The 17,969-nt window shown below is 46.2% G+C and overlaps 1 protein-coding gene across 2 annotated transcripts in view; it reads right to left on the minus strand.

Moving 5' to 3' along the window:
• Positions 1–17,655, minus strand: part of CDK17 (cyclin dependent kinase 17) — an 87,407-nt gene extending 69,752 nt beyond the window's left edge. The window contains exon 1 of one of the 2 annotated variants that reach the window (XM_060195575.1): positions 17,135–17,655. The gene's annotated coding sequence lies outside the window, so the exon portion shown is untranslated. The remainder of the gene's footprint in view (positions 1–17,134) is intronic. The other variant, XM_060195576.1, reaches the window with a different exon arrangement.
• Positions 17,656–17,969: the final 314 nt, after the last annotated feature.

A 17,969-nucleotide genomic window follows, 5' to 3' on the forward strand; every position in this document is an offset into this window, starting at 1 on the left:
GCAAAAGCTGAATAAGGGCAAGAGACTGGCATACTTTAATGATGTCTCTTTAGTCACTATCAGGCCACCCCATCAGCTGGGGCCCTAGTTGGGGAGTCCTGAGATTCCCAATCAGACTTAATGGGCCTAGACATCGAATAAATGCCTCTCTCCATTGTTACTGGTCAGTAACAACACAACACAATAGAGCCCTTTGTGGGCCCCCATAGGACCTTGCCTTCAACATGGATCAACAATGGTAGAGAATGTTCCATCCTCCGAGGGAGGCTGGACAACAGACTCTATGCCACACCTGAGGAAGATGGGTCCTGAAATTGGGGCAGCTTGGAACATTCCTACTCATGACCACAGAATGTGAGCTCCGATCTACAGGGATGCAGAGGTCACAAAGGCTCCTAAGATGAATATGGGCCCCAGATCACATCTAATTGATGGGGTTTACGGTCAACAATGTTTATACACCTTTCCTGTATTTGGGAGCTACTCTCTTCCGTGATCCACCTTTCTGGTCCTTTTTCCAGCCGTGATGTCATCTCCCCAGACAATAACTTGGATCCAGCTGTATATCAGATGTCAGGCTCAGGAAAAAAACAAAACAAACAAACAACAATATAGCCATGGGCTCTTTGGAATATAACTAAAATAGGCCTACTAACTATCTACAAAACGGAGATCCCCACAACTCTTCAACTGCACTATTCCAGCCTTTAGGTTCACGACTAGTCAGCAACTTGTTTGGCTTTATATGTTAACTCTTTTTTTCAGCCACCAGGTTTCAGATGCTACCATGATGCCAACCGGACTTCCTAGGCAAACAACCCCACCAATGTGTCCTGGAGCCCTGCTTCCCCAGAGCCCTGCCCCACTAGGGAAAGAGAAAGACAGGCTGGGAGTATGGATCAGCCTGCAAACGCCCATGTTCAGCAGGGAAGTCATTACAGAAGCCAGACCTTCCACCTTCTGCACCCCTTAATGACCCTGCGTCCATACTCCCAGAGGGATAAAGAACAGGTAAGCTATCAGGGGAGGGGATGGGATACGGAGTTCTGATGGTCTTATCCTATGGTTTTTGTCAGTGTTTCCTTTTTATAAATAAATTTTTTTTAAAAATCTACACACAAAAAAAACCAAAAACACATCCAAAGGTGTACATCTATGTACACCTGTGTTCCTAGTGGCACTGTTTGAAATAGACCAAACATAGAAGCCACCCAGATGTCCAATGGCAAATGAGTGGCCAAGAAAGTCCGGGTTCATCATGCTAGTAAAATGAATGAAGCCGTATCCTGTGACCCATCTTGCATAGACTTAAGGAATCGTGTTAAATGAGACTATCCGAGAGAAGTACGAACGCAGATGATCGTACTGACACGTGGAATGTAAGAAGCGAGGAGGGAAAGGGAAATCGCAAGGTCAAAGCTGGGCTAGGTGTAGTCTGTTGAACAAGACGGGGGGGGGGGGACAAGAGAGGAGCTGAGTGGGCAGCGGGGGCCCAAGAATCTAAGAAAAGGGGGTTGGGCAGCAGCACAGCAGGTTAAGCACACATGGCTCAAAGCCTAAGGGCCAGTGTAGGAGTCTAAGTGGGTGGTGGGGTCAGTGCGCAGACTAGCACGGAAAGGTGAGAGACTGCACCCATGCGACAACTGTTTTCTAAATCATGTTTCCGTATAAAAAAACAAATTAATAAAAAGCCTAAGTGTGTGCTAAACAAAAGGACATTCAAAAGACTTTTGGGGGGTCTCCGTATTAAGTAAAGGAGACCCAAATCTTATTGAGTTTAGGACAGTTTGCAAATTTAATCAAATAATCCAAAATGTACATAAGACAAAATTAAAACATGATATGATTTTATTAGCTATGGTATATAATTTTAATTATCTGATTTTATTACTATAAAAAGTCTTATGAGTTGAGAGCAGGGGTAGATAGCATAATGGTTATGCAAATAGTCTCTCATGTATGAGGCTCCAAAGCCTCAGGTTCAATCCTGCACACCACCATAAATCAGATCTGAGCAGTGCTCTGCTAATAAATAAATAAATAAATATAAAAAATCTTATCAGTTGATGTTGCTCTGTTTTACAAATGAGGACACAAATTCAAAATGCCAATGGATTTGCCTAAGATAACACACACAGTGAGCAAGCCTTGCCATTTCCAGCTGGTGATATGTAAGTCATGCCACTTAAAAAAAATTAAAGAAGGAAAGAAAAAACAAAAAGGAGAAAGAAAAGGAAGAAAGGAAGAAAGAAAAGTCGGCGGATCAGCAAGACAGTTTGCCTTGCCAGGTGCCGGCTTTGCCACAGAGGCCCAGCTTCAAGTCCAGGCAGGGGAGCTTAGGTGCCGTGACAGCTTTCCTGCCCTCCCTCTGCGTCTCTGCCTTTCTATGGATAAAGTCAGCACAGGGTGGGGAAGTTGTTACAAAGACACACACACACACACACACACACACACACACACAGTGCAGTAAGATATTCAGAAGTAGATTCAAGAAGTGGAATTCCCCATGAATTACTGAAACTTAGCAGAAATACCCCAACATATATCCAGTTGAGAAAAGATCATGGACAGGATCTGGGTCTGATTTCATGTTGCTGCAAAGCAGATGTTCACAAGGTCTGATCCGCAGTCTTCATAGGGGGCATCCTGACTCAAAACTATTTTTATGGCAATACTACTACTGTTCTCTCTTTTATTTTTTTACTTTTTCTCTCATGTATTGTTTTCCAAAGAGTACTACTACAGAGAAGTGAAATACAAAATTAGATTACAATCTGACTGCCCCTGTGACTAAACAGCAAACAGATTTGCAGCTATGTAAAAAATGTCACTCTTCTCACCAGGTTTTTTTTACAAAATTTTCTATTTTAAAATAACATTTATTTTAATTTGTAATGTTTGCTTTTTAATTTTTTAAAAATATTTATTTATTTATTTATTCCTTTTTGTTGCCCTTGTTGTGGCTATTATTGTTGTTATTGATGTCGTCGTTGTTGGATAGGACAGAGAGAAATGGAGAGACGAGGGGAAGACAGAGAGGGGGAGAGAAAGACAGACACCTGCAGACCTGCTTCACCGCCTGTGAAGCGACTCCCCTGCAGGTGGGGAGCCGGGGGCTCGAACCTGGAACCTTCCGCCGGTCCTTCCGCTTAACCCGCTGAGCTACCGCCCGACTCCCCCATGTTTGCTATTTCTAAACACTTAGCAATTTAGTTCTGAGACCTAAAAGGCTAAAAACTTTAAAGTCATTTTCAAGCAGTCCTCAAACCTAAAACTGAGTCTTCTAAACTGATCACTAGGATTTAGTGACCTAAATAACCAACTTCGATTGGTGAGGACAGACAGTGTGCAGACAGATACCCACCGTAAGGAGGTAAGAAATGAATGGGTACTCCTATAACACCAACCACCTTGTAAATCACTGTCTCCCCCAACAAAAAAGAAAGCCTTCTTGGGATTTTGGCGGAGGGGTAAAAGCCTTAATCCTCTATCACACTTGAAAATGAAAAGTGAGAAACGACTCCCATATCAATACTAATGGGACGGCAAATGTGAAGTCAATAATTTACATTGAGACTTATAAAACTTCAAAAGACTGAGAAGAAAATTGTATCTCATTTCTATGCCAACTCTTTTTTGTTCTAAAAATTTCCAGTAAAGTTCCTGGGGTTTTCTTTTCTATCAATTCTACTCATTGAGGAAAGCTTAGCATACCAGAAAAATGACAAGTACTGAATTAGGGCTGGGAAGACAACATAGAGGTTATGCCAAAGGCTTTCATGCTCGAGGCTCTGAGATTCAATTCCCAGCAACACCCTAAGCCAGAGCTGAGCAGGGTCCTGATGTATGTCCCTACCAACCCCTATCGTTCTATCTGTATCAATCATTTCTAGAGAAATATTTATGAATAAAGCAACTATTATAGACTAACACAAAACAAAGAAAAAGAGGGTAAAATATACACTAAAAACTATACTTTAAAAAAATTCAATGAAAGGTCTCCTGTGCTACAGAAAAGTTTTTAAAAGTAGTATCTGAATTAACCAGAACTGTCACTAACAAGACAGTGTTCTTCTATAAATGTATTAAATAGATCCTCGTTGACTGGAGGGAGACAATTTGGGCCTACAATTCTCTTTTCTTTGTTTCACTATTGCTTTCCTCCTATTTAGTCCTTATCCACAAGAGCTGAGAGATAATATTCTTATATGTAACACCTATGGTGAAACATTAATTACATGCAACTATCACGTTGGTTAAAGGTTTAGAGAATACAGGAGGTTCACTAGATTTAGAAGAGAGCTGGGTGCAGGAGATAGCATAATGGTTATGCAAAAAGAATTTTACTGTGTGCGCTGAACCGGCAAAGAGACTTTTCCCGTCTGAGGCTCTGAGGTCCCAGGCTCAACTCCTGTCTCCCCTGCATCACCAGAAGCCAGAGTTGAGTAGTGCTCTGGTAGAAATAAACAAAAATAAGGAAAAAAGTAAGCTTAGCTTACTGGAAATATATAGCTATTTACTCATTAGGTGACCAAAATACCTTTTAAGATGCATTTATTAATATGAGAGGAAGGGGGAAATACACAGAGAGTGAACCAGAGCATTACTCTGGCCTGTGAGGTGCTTGAAAGTGAACTAGGGACCTCATGCTAGGCAGCTTGCAGTTTAAACTAGTGTGCCACCTCCCAAGTCAGCAAAATGTATTTCTCATACATATTTGGTTTTCATTCAGTTCCAGTCTCACAGGTCCCTTTGAAATTCCCTAAGTGTCCAGAGAGAGTACGCATCTTTTGCTATGTCAGTGATGGTAACTTCTGGAAAACAACTGAGGATGGGAACTGGTTACCAGGGAAACCATTAGGAATAAAGAGTGAATTTTGGTCCCAGCCTTAGATGTTGAAGGGAGAGCGGAAGAAGGCTGAGTCCAACTGCCAATGTGTTCATGAGTCAGGACTGTGTAAAGAAGCCTCCATAAGGGAGCCAGGCGGTGGTGCAGTGGGTTAAGCACACATGGCGCAAAGCGTAAGGACCAACATAAGGATCCTGGTTCAAGCCCCAGATCCCCACTTGCAGGGGAGTCGCTTCACAGGCGGTGAAGCAGGTCTGCAGATGTCTTTCTTTCCCCCTCTCTGTCTATCCCTCCTCTCTTGATTTCTCTATGTCCTATCCAACAATGACAAGCAATAACAACAACGATGATAAACAAGGGCAACAAAGGGGAAAAAATAAAAGATAAAGTTTCTTAAAAATAAAGATAAAATAAAGAAATATTGGCTCACAAGTAGATGCTGCTGTGACCTTAAAGAAGAAGCCTCCACAAAACCCCAGGGGGAGGTTCAGGGAGCACGTGGTCACTGCACAAACGGGGAGAGGGAGTGAGGCCACGACAGCTCCTGGTTTTCCCTCACACCTTGCCATCTGCACGCCTTCTTCTATCTGACTCTCCCAAGTTGTATCCTTCCAATGAGCTGACACAGAAAATGAATGGGTTCTCTGAGTCCTGTGCCGTCCTAGCAAACCGGAAGAGCCTGAAGAGTGTGCCCTGGGACCCTCTCATTCCTAGTCCTTCAGAAACACAAATAACAACCTGGGCTTCTGGCAAATGCCTGAATTCTGTAGTTGGCTGCTAAGAACTCCTTATTGCAGTGTGTGAAATGAAGGGTGGTCTCAGATGGTTCCTGAGCAAAGGAAATTGGTTCCAAAGTCAATCTGGAAGTGGGTACAAGATTTACTGCCTACCTAAGTGCCTCAGACAACTTACTTGCCTTAGTTCTCATTCCTCAGAGGTAAAAATCCACTGTCAAGTTCTTCCTTAAAAGAATGCATTCATTCAAGGATGGGCCGGCCAAGTAACTAGACATTTTATAAATTACATTTTCCAGTTTATTTGGGTTCTGAAAGGGTACCGAGAACCGAAACCATCCTCACTCAGAGTTTACAGTCCACACTAACATCACTACTCAACTGTCTCCAACAAAATGACTTTACTATTCCAGGAAACTCTTGCTCAGGCAGATAAGAGTTGCGAATGATTTCATTGTTCACTCAGGAACTTCCCCAAATTCCCATATAAACCCACATCAGAATATCAAACTCTTCAATAAGTAGTAGATGACTGTTCACTTTCCAAGAATCTTTGACAATCTTAGCTCAAGCCCCTTGTTTTGCTGTTTATCAGTCTCAACTATTATATCATGATCCTGCAGAAGCAGTAAAGTACTGCTGTGCTCCTCTGCCACCTTCCTTCCCTCTTCCTAATTTCTCTGCCTCTATCTAAAAAGAGAAAAAGGAGGCGGTTGGGGCAGGGGGAGGGGTGTCCCCCTAGAAAGGTGGATTAGCCCTGTAAGCACCAAGTCCCAGCAAAAAAAACCTGGTGGAAAAAACCAAAATAAAAAATCGTCACATCTTGGAAACATGAAAAGGTTCCCAACCATATTTCAGACGCAGAAACTTGGTTTTTTTCTTTCTGTTTTGTTTTTGCCTCCAGGGTGATCTCTAGGGCTCTGTGCCAGCAGTAAGACCCACTGCTCCTGGCGGCCATCAGCTTTTTTTTTTTGAGAGGGAAGAGGGAGATAGAGAGAGACAGACACCTGCAGCCTACTTCACCACTTGTGAAGTGTTGAGTCTGCAGATGGGGAGCAGAGGTGTGAACCTGGGTTCTTTCACACAGTGCTGTGTGCTTAATCATGGACACCGTCCACCCAGCCCCCAGATCCAGAAGCTTCAGGAAAATCTTATTAACATATGAAAAAGGGAAGGTTTTACCACCAGGGAGAGGGGGGTTATTTCATTGCCCTATCGAGAGATTCTCAAATCAGGGCGCACCTGGTTGAGCGCACACGTTACTTGCACAAGGACCCAGGCTCAAGCTCCTAGGCCCCACCTGTAGGGGAAAAGCTTGTAAGTAGTGAAGCAGTGTTGCAGGTGTCTCTCTGTCTCTCCTTCCCTCCCCTTCTATTTCCCCTTTACCTCTCAATTTCTGGCTGCCTCTATCCAATAAATAAAGATAACACAAGAGAGAGACAGACAGAGAAATCTTTAAATCAAAAGAACAGCACCTCTACAGGAATATAAACAAAGAATATGAGAATTCAAACAGAAAAACATAAATGTTCCTTATACACATGAAAAGACTCAGTATCACTCCTAGCAAGAGAAACACACTAGTCTGATTATTTATACCAATTCTCATCTACCAAACAGGCCAAATTCCTAGTCTGACAACTGGTGAGACTATGGAAACACACATCATTCACACAAAACAGCAACTGGCTTAAACAAACAACGAATACAGAAGATTTTAACCTCAAAATCCACACAAACACTATAAAACTGTAAGATCCAGGGGCTGGAAAGTGAACTTAATAGGTAGGGTATGCATGCAGATTTAAACCCTGACACCACATGGGACTATCACCATGCTCTAGGGGAAGCTCCCATACCCTGGTGTCAGTCTTTGTTTCTCTCCCCTCTCCCTCCTTCTCCCCACCCCCACCCCACCCCCCCCCACCCCCGTCTCTATACACACACACACACACACAATTTATTTATTTGATAAAGACAGAGAAGAATCCAGAGGGAAGGTGTAGATAGGGAGGGAGAGAGGCACTTGCACACTCTTTTTTTTTTTTCTACTTAAGAAGCTTTTCTCCTTGAACCTATATTTTATCAGTTTCAGTTTGTCTTAAAAAAAAAAAAAAAAAGCTGGCTCAGGAGCAGTGAAATCATGCATGTGTGAGGCCTACGCTCCACCAAATAATAATAATAATAACTAAAAAACCTAGAAGAAAATGGGGGAGTAATATGGGATGATAGGAAGTTTTTATTACTTTGCTTTTACTTTAAACTTAATTTCCATATTTGAATAGTGTTTCTAAAAATCCAGGATTAATGAAAAATTGCTTGGAAAGAAACAACAACAGGGATTTCAGCTCAGTTATTCAGGGGCAGAGTTTGAAAGTTTAGACAGACACAAAGGGGTCTAGACCTTTTTTTTTTTTTTTTTTAACCAACAGGAGTGCTTCTGAAGGTCAAGTTAACCTAAAAGAAGCGGAGACAAAAATATCTGACAATAAATCATAGCTAACTAAATAAGAGTAAGCGCCCAAGCAGATTATAACACAAAGGCTAAAATGTCTTCTGGATAAGGTATGTGACTTGTTCCTCAATTCTGACAGAAGTCTTTATCAAGGAAAGCATTTCTGTCTAGAATGTTAAGGTGTCAGGAAAGTGGTGTGGCACATACCAATGATTCTGCAAACAGACTCTCGTGCCTGAGGCTCTCAAGTCCCAGGTTCAGTCCCCCACATCACCACAACCAGAGGTGAGCAGCGCTCTGGTTAAATGAAAAAAGAAACACCACCAAAATAAGGTATATTCTACATTATTTCGTCCACTACATATACTCATTCCTGGGCCATTTTCTCATTGTATGCAAACATGAGTAGAAATTTTAGGATATTCTTGAAAGTATTTGCATCAAGAAACATGTATAAGTTTTGAAATAGGAAAACTATTAAAAGAGGGATGGACTGGGGCTGGGAGCCCGCTTGTGCAGTAACGTCACAAGACATCGCCATGCTGGGGGCTCAGCTCCAAGCCCCGAGGTAGCAGCTGCAAGGGAAAGTGCTCTCTCCCCACTCCTCCTCCTCCAGGAGGAAAGGAAAACACAGAAAGGAAAGGAGAACATTCAAAGCAGTGGCACTGTATAGGTGCAAAGCTGCAGCCAAAACAAAGAAAACTCCAGTGGAAAAAGTAAAATAAAAAGCTGAGAAACTTTCTTTGAATTAACTTTTATGTCAACAAAAGCAAGCAAATGTTTTACTGTTTTCCACTTTAATGGAAAACAACATTTTCTGTCCTTTAAATCCAAACAAGCACTGTTATCAACAACACTAATTAGTGATCTTTTTATCTTAAGAGTCTATTTTCAATATATAAATGTTTTGTTTTTTTTCCTCCAGGGCTATTGCTGGGCTCGGTGCCTGCACCAGGAATCCACCGCTCCTGGAGGCCATTTTTCCCCCCTTTTGTTGTCCTTGTTGTTGTAGCCTCCTTGTGGTTATTATTATTGCCATTGTCGATGTTGTTCGTTGTTGGATAGGACAGAGAGAAATGGAGAGAGGAGGGGAAGACAGAGAGGGGGAGAGAAAGACAGACACCTGCAGACCTGCTTCACCGCCTGTGAAGTGACTCCCCTGCAGGTGGGGAGCCGGGGGCTCGAATGGGGATCCTCATGCCGTCCCTGCGCTTTGTGCCACATGCGCTCAACCCACTGCGCCACCGCCCGACCCCCTCAATATATAAATCTAATTACCAAGTTGGACAGATAGCTCAGCACCAACTTGCAAACCAGAGGTTCCAGAGGCTGTAAGTTACTCTGGCACTTGATCATGCCGGAGTTGAGCAGTGTTCAATCCTCTTTCCCATAACAGTTAAATCTTAAGGATTAAGAACAGGGTCAGGGAGTGGCACAGCCAATAGAGAACACACGTTATGTTCAAATACCTGCGATCAGCCCCTCGGCCCCCACCTGCAATGTGGAAGTCTCACAGCAGCAGAGCAGTGTTGCAGATGTCTCTCTCTCCCCCCTTCTATTTCTGTCTCTATCAGAAAAGAAGAGGAGGAAGAGAGGAAGAAGAAGGAATGGCATGGTGACCAAGAGCACTGGAGTTTTCATGCAGGTACCAAGCTCCAGAAATAACAAAAAATTAAAACACATTTTTGTTTTTCAAAAAAATAGAAAAGTTGGGTGGGGTATGCAAAGAGGCGCTCATGCCTGAAGCTCTGAAGTCCCAGGTTCAATGCCCACACCACCATAATCCAGAGTTGAGCAGGGCTCTGGTAAAAAAAGAAAAAAAAGACACTATTAAAAATATAAGACCAAGTCTGCGTATAGAGTGAGACACCACCAGACCGAGGCTCAAACCTGGTTCACACACATGGGCCTGAGTACAGAGTGAGACACCACAGGACTGAGGCTCAAACCTAGTTCACACACACACACACACACACACACACACACAGGTCCAAGTGAGACACCTCAGGACTGAGGCTCAAACCTGGTTCACACACAGTAAAGCCACACACTATCCAAGCAAGTTATTTTGTCAGCCTAAATATTCTTTTTCATCAATAACAGCACAAGATAAATATGTACACTTTAGTTCATTAAAATAAGCAACATCAAAACCAACCAGCAATAGCAACTACACGTTTATACAGTTTATCTAATTTAAGGGAAAATTTTTCCCCAATACTTTAATTTTCCCTACCAGGACTGTGGCTGTGGGTGCTCAGTTCCTGCACAACTCCACCAATGCTGGCAGGCTTTTGTTTGTTTGTGTTTACTGAGAGTGAAAGGGCAGTGGAGAGGGAGGAAAACCCTTGCAGCACTGCTCCACCATTCTTGAAGCTTCTCCCTACCCCAACCCTGCAGATGGAGGTGGAGGCTTGAACCCAGACCCTGTGTGCGTGTTAACATTTCAGCTCCACCAGGTGCACCACACCACCTGGCCCCTTCACCTAACACCTTAGCAAGGTATGCAACTGGACTATAGTCCTTGTGGTATGTGTGGCGGGGACAAGAGGCCAGAATACCACTCCTTCTAGCATGTGCTGTGTGGACTGAACCTGGGGCCTCAAGCATACGTGCCCTGTGCTCTTCCCTTTTAAGGCCCAAATAATATCAGTTTTAGCATACGTGAAATCTAAAGAAAGCAAGCAAACGTGTAAATAAAAACAAAAGCAAGCACAAAGCTAGGTGTAGCTGGGTCAGGTTTTGCTCCTTGCTGGCCGCCCCCATGCTTGTGGAGCAGTGCAAAGAGCTCTCACAACCCAGGCTGGAGACAAACCCTCAGTGGGGTAGCTGAGCGGCTCAACAGGGCTTGGTGCTCGTCTCTGAACGCCGATCAGTCAGTGAATGATAAACAAATCTCCAAGTATCTGTCTTGTTTGTTTAGCATCTTTTCATAGTTTAGTACGATTCATTATACTTTATACAGATCATTTTTATGTTGTAAAAGATGAAATTTAAATTTAATTTTAATGAGCTTTTTATTTTGCCATTTTTTAAGTCTCTCTACAGTAGGAGACACTTTTGTTCACATCACATCTCTAAGGAGGCTTTTGTTAACAGTGCTTTTAATGCCTGAACTGAAATTCCAGCTTTGCCAAAAAGGCAAAAAAATTATCATTTGAAAATCAGGCACACTACCATAAAGGTGGGAGCTATCTAATGGCCCAGCAAAGTAACGCTTGGTGTAACACCTAACAGAAGATCTGTGATCATTTAATATCTGTGATGTAGCTTATACAAAATTGTTTCTTTTCTTCTTTAAAACAGAGGCAGAGAGGTAGAGTGTGAAGGAGGCTGCAGCACCAGAGCTCCCTTCAGTGAAGGGAGCTGGGCTTGAAGCTGGGTGACTGAGCTATCTTCTCAGCCCCCCCCCCCCCCACCAAATGGTCTTCAAAATAGATTCTGTAGAGCATGTTAATTTTCACTCTGGCCAATCCACTTTAAATCTGCTAACCTGCCTCCTGAAATACAGTCCGGGTATCATCTGTCACTGCGGAACTCAGTGTTTACAGACGCAGCCCCTCTGATAGACTCACTGGAAGATGTCTATCGATCTCCACTTTCGACGACAAAGAGGAAAACATGCCAGGAAAGGTAAACTGCACTTAGAAATAATCAATAAAATGTTCTGGCCCTTGGCAACTGCTCCTTGCAGGCCAATATTTTGCAGATATAAAAACAATTAAAAGAGCTAAAAAGAACTAGAAGCAAAACAGTGGGAAAATGTCCACTAATGATGGAATTCTTAGCTTCTTATTGTATCAGAAATTTTTAAAGTAACAAAGGCTAACAGCTAGTATGTTCTCTCCCACCAGTAAGAAAAGAAAAAATGCAGTGCTGTCAGAGGACAGCTAATTGAGTTGGACCAGGTTTTCCACTGTAAGCAGTATTTCACCTCATAAATACTACACACATAAAGTGCATTTCCTGTACATTGTTGATCTTCAGCATTTAACATGCAAAATATCCTAATTCCTGTCGAGGGCCAGGAGGCGGCTCCCCTGGCAGAGCTCACACTCCATCACACAAGGATGCTGATGCAGACACGGACGCGGGCTCAAGCCCTGAGCCTCTACAAGAGAGGACCTGCAGGAGAGGCCAGCTTCACAAGCAAGCAGTGTGCTTGATGTCGCTCCCTTTCAGTATCTCACCATCCATTCAAGGTTCGTCCCGAGAGGAAGACTCATTCGGGCATGGAGCCCCAGTAATAACTGTGGTGGCAAAAATAAACAATTCCCATTTTGCAGTTTAAGCAAAGTTACACATTCAGAATCAAAAGAACGTAAGTCTACTCTTCCTCCACACATCTATAAAAGATGGCAATTTGAAGATAAAATGCTATTAAAAATATTTTCAGGGGGCTGGGCGGTACTGCAGCGGGTTAAGTACACAGAGCACAAAGCCTAAGGACCTGCGCAAAGATCCCGGTTTGAGTCCCTGGCTCCCTATCTGCAGGGGGAGTCGCTTCACAAGCAGTGAAGCTGATCTGCAGGTGTCTTTCTCCCCCCTGTCTCTCCTTCTCTCTCAATTTCTCTCTGTCCTGTCCAACAACAACAGCAATGACAACAACAATAATAATAATAACTAAGGTAACAACAAGAACAACAAAATGGGAAAAATGGCCTCCAGGAGCAGTGGATTCGTAGTGCAGGCACCAAGTCCCAGCAATAACCCTGGAGGCAAAATGTATTTTTTTTTTCATGAACTGGGCTTAATATATGCTTATTTACAACAATAATTTCACTTAGCAAGTTCCCATCACCAAAGTATAAAAGCAATATAAAAGAATGCCCACTAGGGAAAGATAGAAACAGGCTGTAGGTATGGACTGGCCCGCCCATGTCCAGCAGGGAACCAATTACAGAAGTCAGACCTTCCACCTTCTGCTCCCCAAAAAGAATTTGGGTTCATATTCCCAGAGAGGGAGAAATGTTAAGGGAAGATGATTAGAGGGCCCTGAACCCAATTCCATCAGGACCCAGAGAAGAGAAGAGGAAAAAAGGAAAGACATTCAGAAGTAGTAATAGGTGTAGCTGTGGCTTAAAATGGAAGAGAAGGCAGGACCATAGGGGAAGAATGGGGAAAAAACATAGAGTGAGATAGATAGTTACAGAGATAATAGGCAACCCCTATCTGTGGCCTTTGGGGGAATCACTGCAGTTTCCAGTGGAGGGAATGGGGACACAGACTCTGGTAGTGGGAATGGTGTGCAACTGTGCTGCTGTTATTTTGTGAATCACTAATATAAATGAGATAAATGAAGAATGCCATGATGTGATACTGTAATTTTTAGGAAGACTCAAAATGCAATAGAGAACAGGAATAAATTTACAAAATGCAATAGCCTATGAATATTCAGCACTATTAGTAACAAGAAAACAGCAGGGCAAAAACACTGTATTGGCAGGCTCCAAATATAGATTTATGGATGTCTTTAACTTCACTTGTGAGCATCCATCTCAACTGCCCTCGTAGATTCTATTGTTCGCAACAGAATATTTTGAAGTGCCTGAGTTAATACTAGCCAGTGAGGTGAAAGGAAAAAATATTGCTTACAATGAGGAAGAAAATCAACAGCCCTAACAAAACAAAGGAAGTCATTCTGTATATCAGCTTTCTGCCCTCACTGTAGAGTAAGTCAGTATATGAAGAATATATCAGCATACAGATACATTAAAGTCTGTTCGGCCAACACAGCTATTATGTGCTATAGAGGAAAAAAAAATGTAATCTTCCTATTTGTAACAGCACCAATGGCATACCAGTGGTGCACAGAGCCAAATACTAGGTAGTTACCATACAACTGAATCAATTCTTCCAATTGCGTCTTTCTTTTTGCCTCTAAATCATCAAAATACAGCTGGCAACTTGAACTATTTCAAATACCTAAACCTCAGAGTTGAGACGTAAATCCAAGGTGAAGACAACTAACATTTATACACATTTCTTCTAGTTAAAGGTGAATTAGGATATAAACAAAGCTAATTCTTCACACAGCCCCAAATGGGGAATTTTGGAAACTACAGAAATACATTTTCATTCACCCATAAATCCAGCCACACAGAAACCTTTGTTAACTTTCTGGCAGAGTTTTTTACAGTAAGGAATAAATTTAATTATATAAGTAGACACTTAAAACGCAGGGGAAATGGTCATTTGATAAGCACGTGAAGTATTTACTATTAATATGATACGTGAAGCTCATGTAAATGTCTGAGATGTGTGTTCAGGGAGGAGGCTACGGAGCCCCACAATTCAAACTAGCTACACCGAAATCCCTTTCACAATGTTAATAGCGTCAACATTCTGGCTACAGCCACAGCAACGTATCAGGGTTCCTACAGTGACCAACAGCAATGCCCCTACGACAACAAAGAGTTTACCTTTATTTTCCTTCCACTCATTTCAATGTCTGTTTTTTCAGTGTTTAAAAAAACAGTGACATATTTACACAGTAATTCTGAAATCTGTTAATGCAAAGACATGCCTTTTTCTTTGAAGCCCTGCATTCAAATGCCTAGTTGTTTCCAGCATGTTTACCAGATAAAAGGAGAACACTCCTTACAATCCTTCTCATATTTTCTCAAAATATAAAAAGGAAGGAATATTCCTTAAATGTAGCGCCATTTTTCTGTTGTTCCAACACTGTTGTATGTGGAAGTAGCCAGATGTTACAGTTACAAAGACCGAAATGACCTCATTAACAAAACAGCCGACACTTACTAAATGAGCCAAATGCTCAGTCTCCTAACAGAGCAACACCGATGATTCCACCACTATCACTTTCCTTTCTTCAATTATGCTTAGCCTTTACCCCCGTCTCGGGAGCCTTTCCTCCACTCACGACCTCAAAGGGCTTCAACTCTCACTTATTACTCCAGTCCAGCGGCAACAAAGTCCCCCAAAATGGGGAACTTGTTACTTGGTCTTACACATGCCCTTTAAGAGACATTCAAACTTGAGGACAAGTCAAGCATGTCCTCATACACGACAGAAGGTCTGGCAGCCCGGGACACACTTTACTGACCCTGGAGTAGCCAACCAAGACTCAAACCAAAAATCTGCCCCTTTGGATTATTTTAGGGAAAAAGCCAAAAACCAAAATCACGTGGCTAAGGGAGGAGGCATAAACTATGCTGGACGACGTGTCATTCATCTGGTGGGCATATCAATACATAAAGGAGAAGCTACATGGGTTTCAGCTCAATGTTTTGTTTTGTTTTCTACAGAAGAAAAAAGCCAATTGTTAATGACCGGCCTTGTGACATTACGAGGTCCCAGAAGGAAAGGGTGGGAGGAAAAGGGGAGAGAAAGAAGTTCAAGGCAGTTCAGGGGCAGCACAAGCTCTGGGGCAGCCTGTCATTTTGCATAATCCGTGTGTGTAAAAATAAACTAAAATGGGGAGGGGAGAAAGCACCACTGGAGAGTGTAAGTGGCAGTGGGTGGTGGTGGAGGCGGTGAGGGGAGATGGAGGAAGTGAAGGGGTGAGAGGAGGTGGAGATGGTGATGGAGGAGGTGGTGCAAGAAGTGACTGAGTGATACAGGGGTGACGGAGGAGGTGATGGAAGGGTGGTGGAGGAGGTGATGGAGAAGGTGATGGGGTGGAGGAGGTGGTGGTAGTGTTGGTAGAGGAGGTGGCAGAGGAGGTGATGGAGGAGGTGGTGGAGGAGGTGATGGAGGAGGTGGTGGAGGTGGAGGAGGTGATGGAGGTGGAAGAGGTGGCATAGGAGGTGATGGGGTGACAGGAGATGGAGGAGGTGGTGGAACTGGAGTAGGTGATGGAGGGGGTGGTGGAGGGGTGATGGAGGAGGTGATAGAGGTGGAGGTGGAGGTTATGGGGAGGTAGAGGAAGTGATGGAAGAGGTGGAGGCGGTGATGGGGAGGTGGAGGAAGTGATGGGGAGGTGGAGGAGGTGGTGGGGAGGTGGAGGAGGTGATGGAGGAGGTGATGAGGAGGTGATGGGGGTTATGAAGGACGTGGACATGAAGGAGGTGATGGGGGTTATGAAGGACGTGGACATGGAGAAGGTGATGAAGGAGGTGATGGGTGTTATGGAGGAGATGGTGGAGGAGGTGATGGAGGTGGAGGAGGTGGAGATGGAGGAGGTGATGGGAGGTGGAGTAGGTGGAGATGGAGGAGATGAAGGAGGTGTTGGAGGTGGAGGAGGAGGTGATGGAGGTGGAGGTGGTGATGGAGGAGGTGGAGGTGATGGAGGTGGAGGAGGTGATGGAGGAGGTGTTGGAGGTGTCAGAGGTGGAGGTGATGGAGGTGGAGGAGGTGATGGCAGGGGTGGAGGTGATGGAGATGGAGATGATGGAGGTGATGGCAGAAGTGGAGGAGGTGATGGAGGTGATGATGGAGGTGGAGGAAGAGGTGACGGAGGTGGAGAAGGAGGTGATGGAGGAGGAGGTGATGGAGGAGGAGGTGATGGAGGAGGAGGTGATGGAGGAGGTGATGGTGATGGAGGTGATGGAGGTTATGGAGGAGGAGGTGATGGAGGAGGAGGTGATGGAGGTGATGGAGGTGATGGAGGAGGAGGTGATGGAGATGATGGAGGAGGTGATGGAGGAGGAGGTGATGGAGGTGATGGAGGAGGTGATGGTGATGGAGGTGGAGGAGGTGATGGAGGAGGAGGTGATGGAAGTGATGGAGGTGATGGAGGAGGAGGTGATGGAGGTGATGGAGGAGGTGATGGTGATGGAGGTGGAGGAGGTGATGGAGGAGGAGGTGATGGAGGGCGGGAGTTGAGGCCGGCTGCCCGCCCCTCCAGAGCCCAGGCCCCCCTGAGCCCACGCGGCCGCTTTGTGCGCGAGTCCCCCCCCCCCCCCCCCCCCCCCGGTTTCCAGGGCGCCCGCCCCCCGCCCCTCCCCCTCCCCTCCCCGCCCCCGCGGCGCGGCCGAGCTTTGTGTGGGTCTCCCGCGGCCGCCTCCCCGCACCCTCCCGGCCGCACCCTCCCGGCGCCGGGCCCCGCCACCCCTCCCCCCGCGGCGCACCCCGGAAACGCCCGGGCGGCCCTGACCCCGCGCCCGCCCCGCGCGCCCCGCGCCGCCAACTCACCGGCAAGTGCGGGTCGGCCCGGGCGAGACGAGGCGCGGGCGCGGGCGGGAAGAGGCCCCGGCGACGCCGCCACACCGGATGCGCTCCGGGCCCAGGGCCGCCGACCGGTCGCAGGCCGCCGCCGCCGCCGCCTCCTGCTTCTCCGCGACGGGCGGTCCGAGGCCCCTCACGCGTCGCCGGGCCCCCGGGTCAACATGGCTCCCGGCCGAGCGCGGCGGCCCGCTAGTCGCCTCAGGCGCCGGGGTCGTCGTCAGCCTCCGCCGGGCCGGCCGGCGCGGGGACCCGCGGGGACGCCGCTGCGTGTATGGCGCTCGCTCGCTCGCTCGCTCGGCGGCTGCGGGGCGACGCCGCCGCCTGTTCCCCGGGGAGAGCGCGAGAGAGGAGAGCGAGAAGGGGAAAGACTTTTATTGAAACGCCCCAACCAGCGGCGGCGGCGGCGGTGGAGAAAGGCGGCCGGCCGGGAGTTCCCTCCGCCCCTGCCCGCGAGCCTCGCCCGGGGCAGCGCGACCCCTGGCGGCGGCGGCGAGGGGCGGGGCTCGACGGCGGGGCGGGGCCTGAGGGAGGGACTCGGCGACGGGGCGGGGCCTGAGGGGCGGGGCTAGGATACGGGGCGGGGCCTGATGGGATGGGACTCGGCGGAGGGGCGGGGCCTGATGGGGTGGGACTCGGCTGAGGGGCGGGGCTCGGCGGCGGGGCGGGGCCTGAGGGAGGGACTCGGCGACGGGGCGGGGACTTAGGGGCGGGGCTAGGGTACGGGGCGGGGCCTGATGGGATGGGACTCGGCGGCGGGGCGGGGCCTGAGGGAGGGACTCAGCGACGGGGCGGGGCCTGGTGG

The sequence above is a fragment of the Erinaceus europaeus genome, chromosome 7, assembly GCF_950295315.1.
Source record: "Erinaceus europaeus chromosome 7, mEriEur2.1, whole genome shotgun sequence".
NCBI lineage: Eukaryota > Metazoa > Chordata > Mammalia > Eulipotyphla > Erinaceidae > Erinaceus > Erinaceus europaeus.